The sequence below is a fragment of the Triticum aestivum genome, chromosome 7B, assembly GCF_018294505.1.
Source record: "Triticum aestivum cultivar Chinese Spring chromosome 7B, IWGSC CS RefSeq v2.1, whole genome shotgun sequence".
NCBI lineage: Eukaryota > Viridiplantae > Streptophyta > Magnoliopsida > Poales > Poaceae > Triticum > Triticum aestivum.
The window spans coordinates 410,869,698-410,879,944 of NC_057813.1; positions in this window are offsets into that span (position 1 = coordinate 410,869,698).

Consider the following 10,247-nt stretch of genomic DNA (forward strand, 5'->3'; position numbering starts at 1 on the left):
TTATAAAACAACAATTAAAAGAATGAACTAGAAAAGAAAATTAAATAAAAAGAAAAAGAAAAAAAAACAGAACTAACACACACACCAAAAAAAAGGGAAAGAGAAAGCCCCCCTGGGCCGTGGCCCAACTGGGCCAACCCAACCGGCCCAGCCGGCCACCCCACCAGGCCGGCCCAAACCCCACCCCTGGCCTACACATGCCCCCACCCCCAGGAACCCTAACCGCACACCCCACTCACCCCCACGATTCCTCCTCTCCCCTCTGCACCCGCCCCCGATCCAGATCGGGGCAGCGCCCCTGCGCTCGCCGCCGCTCGCCTTGCGCCCGCCCGATGCCGCCCGTCGTCGCCCGGAGCCCGCGCCGCCGCCTGGACCTCGCCGCCTCGACCCCCGACGCCACCGTCGCCTTCCTCCTCGCCGGCGCCGTCGTCCCCGACTCCGCCTCAACCCCCGCTGCCACGTCCCTGCGCCTCACAGTGAGGCCCCGACCTCCTCTCTTTCCCCTCCATCGTCGGCGCCGTCCGCGCACACGCACGCGCGCTCACCGCCGAGCCCCGCCCGCTGCCTGCAGCCACTCCCTCCCCTGACCAGCGCTCGACGCGACCGGGTCGTGCCGTGGCCATGCTTGGCCCCTGCGCGCACGCGCTCGCCGCCCGCGCGTGTCTGCGCGCCCGCCTCGCTCCCGCGTCCCCCTGCTCCGCGCTTGCCTGTGGCCGGCGGCTTCCCCCTTCGATCTGGGCGTACGCCGGCTCGGGCTGGGCGCCAACGCCCGTGCGCTCTGCCCGCATCCCGCTCCGGCCATGGACACGCCGTGGCCACCGGCCTCTTCTTCCTTCGCCTGGCGCCGTCCACCGCTGGCCCGCGCCCTACCTCGCCCTCCCACGCGCACCATGGAATGCCCCTGTCGCTGGCGCCGCAGCCTCCATCGACCGACGCCACCACTCTCCGACGGCGCCGCCCTTCGCCGGCGCCGTTCGCTGCCGGCTCCCCCTCGCTCCACCTACCGCGGCCGACGCCACAATGGCCGCGCCCGCTGGAGCCCCGTTCCAGCCTCGCCCGCGCCCGTTAAGCCCCCAGGGGCCTATGACAAGGGGCCCCATCCCCAGTACTTAAAAAAAAAGAATTAAAAAAATATAATAATAGTAAAAATAATTAATTAATTAATTAATTAATTAAGGAATTAATTAAGTTAATTAATCATGCTTAATTAATCTAATTAACTAGTTAGTTTAATTAAATAGTAATTAGTTTAACTAAGACCTAATTAACCTAAGCAATGTATGACAGGTGGGTCCCACTGGACCCACATGTCAGTTTGACCCAGTCAACTCTGTTGACTGCTGACGTCAGCATGACATCATGCTAACGTCATTAATACATTTTTTCGAATTAATTAAATAAATAATTAAATTTCAGAAATTAATAAAATCTTTAGAAAATCATATCTTTTAATCCGTAACTCGGATTAAAATGTTTTCAACATGAAAGTTGCTCAGAACGACGAGACGATTCCGGATACGCAGTCCGTTCGTCCGCCACACCCCTCTAACCTATCGAACCCGCAACTTTCCCCTCCGGCTCCTCTGCCCGAAAACACGAAACACCGGGAATACTTTCCCGGATGTTTTCCCCCCTTCACCGGTATCACCTACTACCGCGTTAGGGCACACCGAACACCGCGTATTGCCTTGTTATATTTTGTGATGCTTTGTTTGCTCTGTATTCATTATTTCTTCCCCCTCTTCTCTCCGGTAGACTACGAGACCGACGCTGCTGCTGACCAGTTCGACTACGGAGTTGACGACCCCTCTCTCTTGCCAGAGCAACCAGGCAAGCCCCCCCCTTTGATCACCAGATATCGCCTACTCTTCTCTATACTGCTTGCATTAGAGTAGTGTAGCATGTTACTGCTTTCGTTAATCCTATTTTGATGCATAGCCTGACATTGTCGCTACATCTGTTGATACCTTACCTGCAATCCTAAATACTTAGTATAGGTTGCTAGTTTATCATCATTGGCCCTACGTTCTTGTCAGTCTGCCTTGCTATACTATCGGGCCGTGATCACTTGGGAGGTGATCACGGGTATTTACTATACATACATACATACTATACAGATGGTGACTAAAGTCGGGTCAGCTCATTGAGTACCCGCAAGTGATTCTGACGAGGGGGCTGAAAGGACAGGTGGCTCCATCCCGGTAGAGGTGGGCCTGGGTTCCCGACGGCCCCCGACTGTTACTTTGTGGCGGAGCGGCAGGGCAGGTTGAGACCACCTAGGAGACAGGTGGGCCTGGCCCTGTTCGGCGTTCGCGGATACTTAACACGCTTAACGAGATCTTGGTATTTGATCTGAGTCTGGCTACGAGCCTATACGCACTAACCATCTACGTGGGAGTAGTTATGGGTATCCCGACGTCGTGGTATCAGCCGAAGCACTTCAGACGTCAGCGACGGAGCGGCGCGCGCCGAATTGGACTGGAACGCCACTAGGCTAGGTCTGCTTTCGGCCGCCCACGCAACGTGCAGGTGTGCTCAGGGCGATGGGCCCAGACCCCTGCGCGCTTAGGTTTAGACCGGCGTGCTGGCCTCTCTGTTGTGCCTAGGTGGGGCTGCGACGTGTTGATCTTCCGCGGCCGGGCATGACCCAGGAAAGTGTGTCCGGCCAAATGGGATCGAGCGTGTTGGGCTATGTGGTGCACCCCTGCAGGGAAGTTAATCTATTCGAATAGCCGTGATCTTCGGTAACAGGACGACTTGGAGTTGTACCTTGACCTTATGACAACTAGAACCGGATACTTAATAAAACACACCCTTCCAAGTTCCACAGACAACCCGGTGATCGCTTTTCCTACAGGGCGACGAGGAGAGGATCGCCGGGTAGGATTATGCTATGCGATGCTACTTGGAGATGCTACTTGGAGATGCTACTTGGAGGACTTCAATCTACTCTCTTCTACATGCTGCGAGACGGAGGCTGCCAGAAGCGTAGTCTTCGACAGGATTAGCTATCCCCCTCTTATTCTGGCATTCTGCAGTTCAGTCCACTGATATGGCCTCCTTACACATATACCCATGCATATGTAGTGTAGTTCCTTGCTTGCGAGTACTTTGGATGAGTACTCACGGTTGCTTTCTCCCCCCTTTTTCCCCTTTCCTTTCTTTCTGGTTGTCGCAACCAGATGCTGGAGTCCTGGAGCCAGACGCCACCGTCGACGACGACCTACTACACCGGAGGTGCCTACTACTACGTGCAGGCCCGCTGACGACGTCCAGGAGTAGTTAGGAGGATCCCAGGCAGGAGGCCTGCGCCTCTTTCGATCTGTATCCCAGTTTGTGCTAGCCTTCTTAAGGCAAACTTGTTTAACTTATGTCTGTACTCAGATATTGTTGCTTCCGCTGACTCGTCTATGATCGAGCACTTGTATTCGAGCCCTCGAGGCCCCTGGCTTGTATTATGATGCTTGTATGACTTATTTTATTTGTAGAGTTGTGTTGTGATATCTTCCCGTGAGTCCCTGATCTTGATCGTACACATTTGCGTGCATGATTAGTGTACGATTGAATCGGGGGCGTCACAAGTTGGTATCAGAGCCGACTGCCTGTAGGAATCCCCTTTCCAACTCCTTGGCCGAAGTCGAGTCTAGTCGTTGAAAAACTTTTACTAACATGGCTGTGTGGCCCATGGGCCCACGTCGCCATTGGGTGGTATTAGGATCTTTTACTCCTCGATCTTTACTCTGAGATTCTGAACTCTCTTCTACTCGGGTTAAATGATTTGCTAATAACAAACTAACTTTAGGTTCTCGAAATACTTTCTCCCGGAGAGCCCCTCACTCCAGATGATCGTCTGCTAACCAGAAGAATTCGGAGATACTCTTCGATATCTCTTTTGAGACTTTGTGTCCGTTGCTTTTGCAATTCCCTACCATCGAAATATCCCTATGGATAAATACGTACACTTGACGTTCTTACTTTTATTCCCAGTTGATCTTGTTATTACAAGATACCCCGAAATTCTCTCTATTGATCCGAGAATATCTTGTGCCTACTGTCTTGCAATTCCTTGTCACCTGAATACCCCTATGGATAATTCTCGCACTTGTCGAGTATCCGCTTATCCCCAGTTGTTCATGTGTTTCACAAAAGTCTTCAAAATAATATTCGATCTTCCGAAAATCCTCTAGAGCCTTTGGCTCTTGAGATTCTTGTTTGCTCGCATTATGGTTAATCCCATAAGTCTCGTAGTCTTAATGACATTCCTTGTCATTATCATTTTGAGTCTGTTGACTCAATATGTTTGCGAATGCACGCAATCATCATTGATCCTTATAAATTACTTCTCCGGCTAAGCTGCCATTCTTTTAACTGGAATTGGTTCTCGACCAATCCAATTGTCTTTGATTGTACCCTAAGGCTATTCAACTTATCCACCCCTAATTAGAGCATTGCTTCTGATCCCTTGATTTGGAAATCATAATTCCTTTGCATTTGACAATTGAGTTAGTCAGTTGTTTCTATAATTTGCTTCCTATAGTTGAGTACCGATGCTCACGTCAGATCCCTTGTGGACCACCAGATCCTTTGTTGGATTTTATCTGACAACGCCCTTCATATTCAATAACCTTGTGAGCCTTTCCTCGGATACATAATGCCTTTGGTAAATTGTATCGTCTGCTTTCTCAACCATGCTTTGCCTTTGAGCTTGAGTTATTTACTTCTAAAGATTCTGGTATATGATTCTAAGATGCCCAGATGGGTTGAACCTATGCCTTCCTTAATATATGTGAACTCGAAAGTTTTCACGAGTCGTACTCTTCTGGTATTTTGCCAGATAAGATTTCAACGCTATAACTTTATCGAAAGCGAGAAGTGAATGAAAGATTATGCATTGAGGAAGTGGGAGTCGACCTCGAACCTTGTGTTCATGCCCATGGACGCGATGTATATCCTATCATGGAAGCTTCTTGTAATAATAACTAATTCCTTGATAACTAACATATGGTATCTGTGAATTGATCCCTTGCAACCGTGGTTCCGACCATGATTGTTCTTCCTTGATTCCATTTCTCGGACAAGTTAAAACAATTGTCTTCTATGGATTAATACACCCGTCCAATCTTTACTTTGATCTTGTGTCGAGTATTACCCCCTGGTATCTCAAGATTATCAGGGAACTGCATAACTTCTTATGAGTTCTTCATCAAGTGCTACCTTTCCACTGATTCCAATTTTTCATGGGCTCTGAGTTATTATACACTCAAAGACACCGATAACTGAATCGAGTTCGCATTGCGATTCAACAAGTATTTGAACCCATCACTGCTTACAAATTTATTAATCCTTCAAGTCATTCCTAGCCTGATCGGCTATATCGTTATCGAGCTAATTTTAACTGTGCTACCCGGTCCTTCTTCCCGGAGCACAATTTTCGACGATGAACTAACCTTACGTCGATCATCATCGTCATATCATTTCGCCTTGAACAACAAGCTTGGTTTCGAGTTTGTGTCGTACCCTTGGTTCCAATAACCTTTCACTTTATCATTACTTTGACTTGATGTCATCACCGATCGATTACATCTTCATGAACTCTCGCGACAAATGTGTCGTGAAGATCATCAACATTCTGAGCTCTTCCAAAATATCTATTGAATTCATGATGAGAAATACCATCCTTGTCCCTCGATGATTTGAGTTATCATCGGCAACATTCTTGCCTTCCCCCCCCCCAACACAAACTTGTTCACAATTTGTGTTGTACCTTGGTTTCCTTGCTATCCAGCAATTGTTCTTCTTTACCTTGGAATATTACCATCCTTTATGTCAAGAATGTTCTGAGATTTGTTCCACCTCTTGAGAATTCTTGACATAGAAATACTTCTCACCATCACCATTCTTTCTTGGTCCATGTGTTAATTCCAACAAGTGAACGGTGTTGTTTGGATTCTTTCCTTCTAGCAACCCTATCACTTTGAAGTTAATGCTCGAAAGTTCATTCTTAGGCTATTGATTATTACATCACCATTCTGACATTGGTCGTGCAACCCAACCCATATTTCGAGCGCACCTTTCAACCAATGTTTAATTGTGTATGTTTTCCTCGAGCATACTTCCTTATATCATTTGATCTGACAAATGTTATCTCCTTGTTCACTTAATTGTGGACATCCATCCTTTGGGAATCTCGGTGAATTGCCGTTGAGTTCACCAGACACCTCCTTGTCCTCTCCTTGGGTTAATGATGGACTCTTGATAATGGAAATCACTTCATAGTTCATTTCCCCGAGAATCTTACAATGTCATCTCGTCAATTTGCGTTGCACCTTTTCTTCTCAGGTATCCTAAGTCTGAGGTATCCTGACACCAACCGGATCTGAATCTCGGTCAGATATGATGGTTGGGACATATCTCCAAGAGTTGTAACATTGATCTCTACGTGACCCGGTAACATGATGTCATGCCTAGCACCCCCCCCCCCCCCTGGGTGGAGGACCTATCGTTATAATTTCTTTTGCAAGGACAACCTTTCTTCCTGAGGAAATTGTAAGACTTATTCTACAAGTTATTCCTGATGGATCCTTTGTGTTTCCAAATTCTGATCTTCACCTGATGACCATGTCAATACTATCTCGAAGCATGTCTGTGGTACTCCGTTCATCACCAAGAACATTTGAAGCACAATGCTAAATTCTCTTTATCAATTATCCAAACACCGTTGTATGGGTAATGCCATGAAATTTTTCTCCCCTTACCTAAAATGGTTTTCTACCTACTATCCTGTCATGGATATCATCTGCTTGTCCTTGGGAAGGATATACCCCTGGAAAATGTGTTTAAACACATTTTTCCTTTCCATTGATCTGGTTAAATCCGATAATCATATCTTCCTTGCCATTGTTTGGTTTAACCTTTCTTGTGATCTATGAGATCTAAGCAGTAATATTCTCCTACTTTTGTAAACACCTCGGTGTACAATTCTGTCAGAAAGACCCTGTTATTTTGGTGAGGACATTCCGGTAACCACCGATGGACGAGAACTTTGCCTATTGGTCCGCCTCGTTCAACGAGCAGGAAGATGGTTCTCTTTGTCCCTCGCCCTTGGTACCGACATTGTTGCCGACATAACTGTCAGGCTATCCTCTAACATGCCTTGCTTACATGATTGTGCAAGACGTCACTACCTTTCCTACTTTTAACCCACATGGTGGGCCCATAACCCACAGTTCCACAGGATCGAAACCTGACTCTCCTGCACACCCCAGTTCCAAAGTTATTCCTCCCGCGTGGACTCGTAAGTAATTCATGAGCCACCTTTCCGATGAGATCATCAATTCTGGCATCGGACACAATAATTATCCCGTTGCTTTGAAACCACTTTCACCTTCTGACTAGGCATTGAACGATTGCCTGGCTACTTGAAACTTCTTATTGTACCTCCCAACCTTACTCTCGATGTCTTTTAAATGTTCAAACTCGAGAGGTACTCATATGCTCATTCATGGGTTAATCCCAGATTATAACACTTATAACATTCTGTCGTTGCCGACCTGCCCCGTTACTTATTCGTAAATGCGATGGAATTCCCGAAGAAAAAAAGGATGACTTCACCATGATGACCTGAAGCAGAGTATTGAAGACATCAACGAAAGGGATTAACTTCTTCAAGAAGATCCATTAGAATAACCAGAACCCCCCCCCTTACTCCCCTCTTAAATCTCGGGACGAGATTTCTTGTAGTGGAGGAGAATTGTGACGCCCGGATAATTAGGCTACAGTAATCCCAAGATAATGATGCCACGTCACCACGGTTACTGTTGTTAATTTCGTGTTAGTTCAAAATCGATTCGAAATTAAAACTTAAAATAAAGTCAAATGGTAAAGATTTTCAAATATTAAAACTAAGATGTTGGGGTGTTGCCAAATAATGCATAGGTAATTATTGTGGAGAAACCACACTTTTATAAAACGTTTAAAGACTCTAAAGTAATTAAAACGCAGCTATGACGATTAATTAAATGCCCTTTTAAAAATAATAATAATGCAAACTATTTTAATTAGGTGTCATACTTATTGGAGCAGTAGATTAAATTATAACATTAATTTAGGAGTTGTATTTATATTTTATAAAACAACAATTAAAAGAATGAACTAGAAAAGAAAATTAAATAAAAGAAAAGAAAAAAAACAGAACTAACACACACACAAAAAAAAGGAAAGAGAAAGCCCCCCTGGGCCGTGGCCCAACTGGGCCAACCCAACCGGCCCAGCCGGCCACCCCACCAGGCCGGCCCAAACCCCACCCCTGGCCTACACATGCCCCCACCCCCAGGAACCCTAACCGCACACCCCACTCACCCCCACGATTCCTCCTCTCCCCTCTGCACCCGCCCCCGATCCAGATCGGGGCAGCGCCCCTGCGCTCGCCGCCGCTCGCCTTGCGCCCGCCCGATGCCGCCCGTCGTCGCCCGGAGCCCGCGCCGCCGCCTGGACCTCGCCGCCTCGACCCCCGACGCCACCGTCGCCTTCCTCCTCGCCGGCGCCGTCGTCCCCGACTCCGCCTCAACCCCCGCTGCCACGTCCCTGCGCCTCACAGTGAGGCCCCGACCTCCTCTCTTTCCCCTCCATCGTCGGCGCCGTCCGCGCGCACGCACGCGCGCTCACCGCCGAGCCCCGCCCGCTGCCTGCAGCCACTCCCTCCCCTGACCAGCGCTCGACGCGACCGGGTCGTGCCGTGGCCATGCTTGGCCCCTGCGCGCACGCGCTCGCCGCCCGCGCGTGTCTGCGCGCCCGCCTCGCTCCCGCGTCCCCCTGCTCCGCGCTTGCCTGTGGCCGGCGGCTTCCCCCTTCGATCTGGGCGTACGCCGGCTCGGGCTGGGCGCCAACGCCCGTGCGCTCTGCCCGCATCCCGCTCCGGCCATGGACACGCCGTGGCCACCGGCCTCTTCTTCCTTCGCCTGGCGCCGTCCACCGCTGGCCCGCGCCCTACCTCGCCCTCCCACGCGCGCCATGGAATGCCCCTGTCGCTGGAGCCGCAGCCTCCATCGACCGACGCCACCACTCTCCGACGGCGCCGCCCTTCGCCGGCGCCGTTCGCTGCCGGCTCCCCCTCGCTCCACCTACCGCGGCCGACGCCACAATGGCCGCGCCCGCTGGAGCCCCGTTCCAGCCTCGCCCGCGCCCGTTAAGCCCCCAGGGGCCTATGACAAGGGGCCCCATCCCCAGTACTTTTTTAAAAAAAAGAATTAAAAAAATATAATAATAGTAAAAATAATTAATTAATTAATTAATTAATTAAGGAATTAATTAAGTTAATTAATCATGCTTAATTAATCTAATTAACTAGTTAGTTTAATTAAATAGTAATTAGTTTAACTAAGACCTAATTAACCTAAGCAATGTATGACAGGTGGGTCCCACTGGACCCACATGTCAGTTTGACCCAGTCAACTCTGTTGACTGCTGACGTCAGCATGACATCATGCTAACGTCATTAATACATTTTTTCGAATTAATTAAATAAATAATTAAATTTCAGAAATTAATAAAATCTTTAGAAAATCATATCTTTTAATCCGTAACTCGGATTAAAATGTTTTCAACATGAAAGTTGCTCAGAACGACGAGACGATTCCGGATACGCAGTCCGTTCGTCCGCCACACCCCTCTAACCTATCGAACCCGCAACTTTCCCCCTCCGGCTCCTCTGCCCGAAAACACGAAACACCGGGAATACTTTCCCGGATGTTTTCCCCCCTTCACCGGTATCACCTACTACCGCGTTAGGGCACACCGAACACCGCGTATTGCCTTGTTATATTTTGTGATGCTTTGTTTGCTCTGTATTCATTATTTCTTCCCCCTCTTCTCTCCGGTAGACTACGAGACCGACGCTGCTGCTGACCAGTTCGACTACGGAGTTGACGACCCCTCTCTCTTGCCAGAGCAACCAGGCAAGCCCCCCCCCTTTGATCACCAGATATCGCCTACTCTTCTCTATACTGCTTGCATTAGAGTAGTGTAGCTTGTTACTGCTTTCCGTTAATCCTATTCTGATGCATAGCCTGTCATTGCTGCTACAGTCATTGATACCTTACCCGCAATCCTAAATGCTTAGTATAGGATGCTAGTGTTCCATCAGTGGCCCTACACTCTTGTCCGTCTGCCATGCTATACTACTGGGCTGTGATCACTTCGGGAGGTGATCACGGGCATATACTATATACTTTACACTGTTACATTACTGG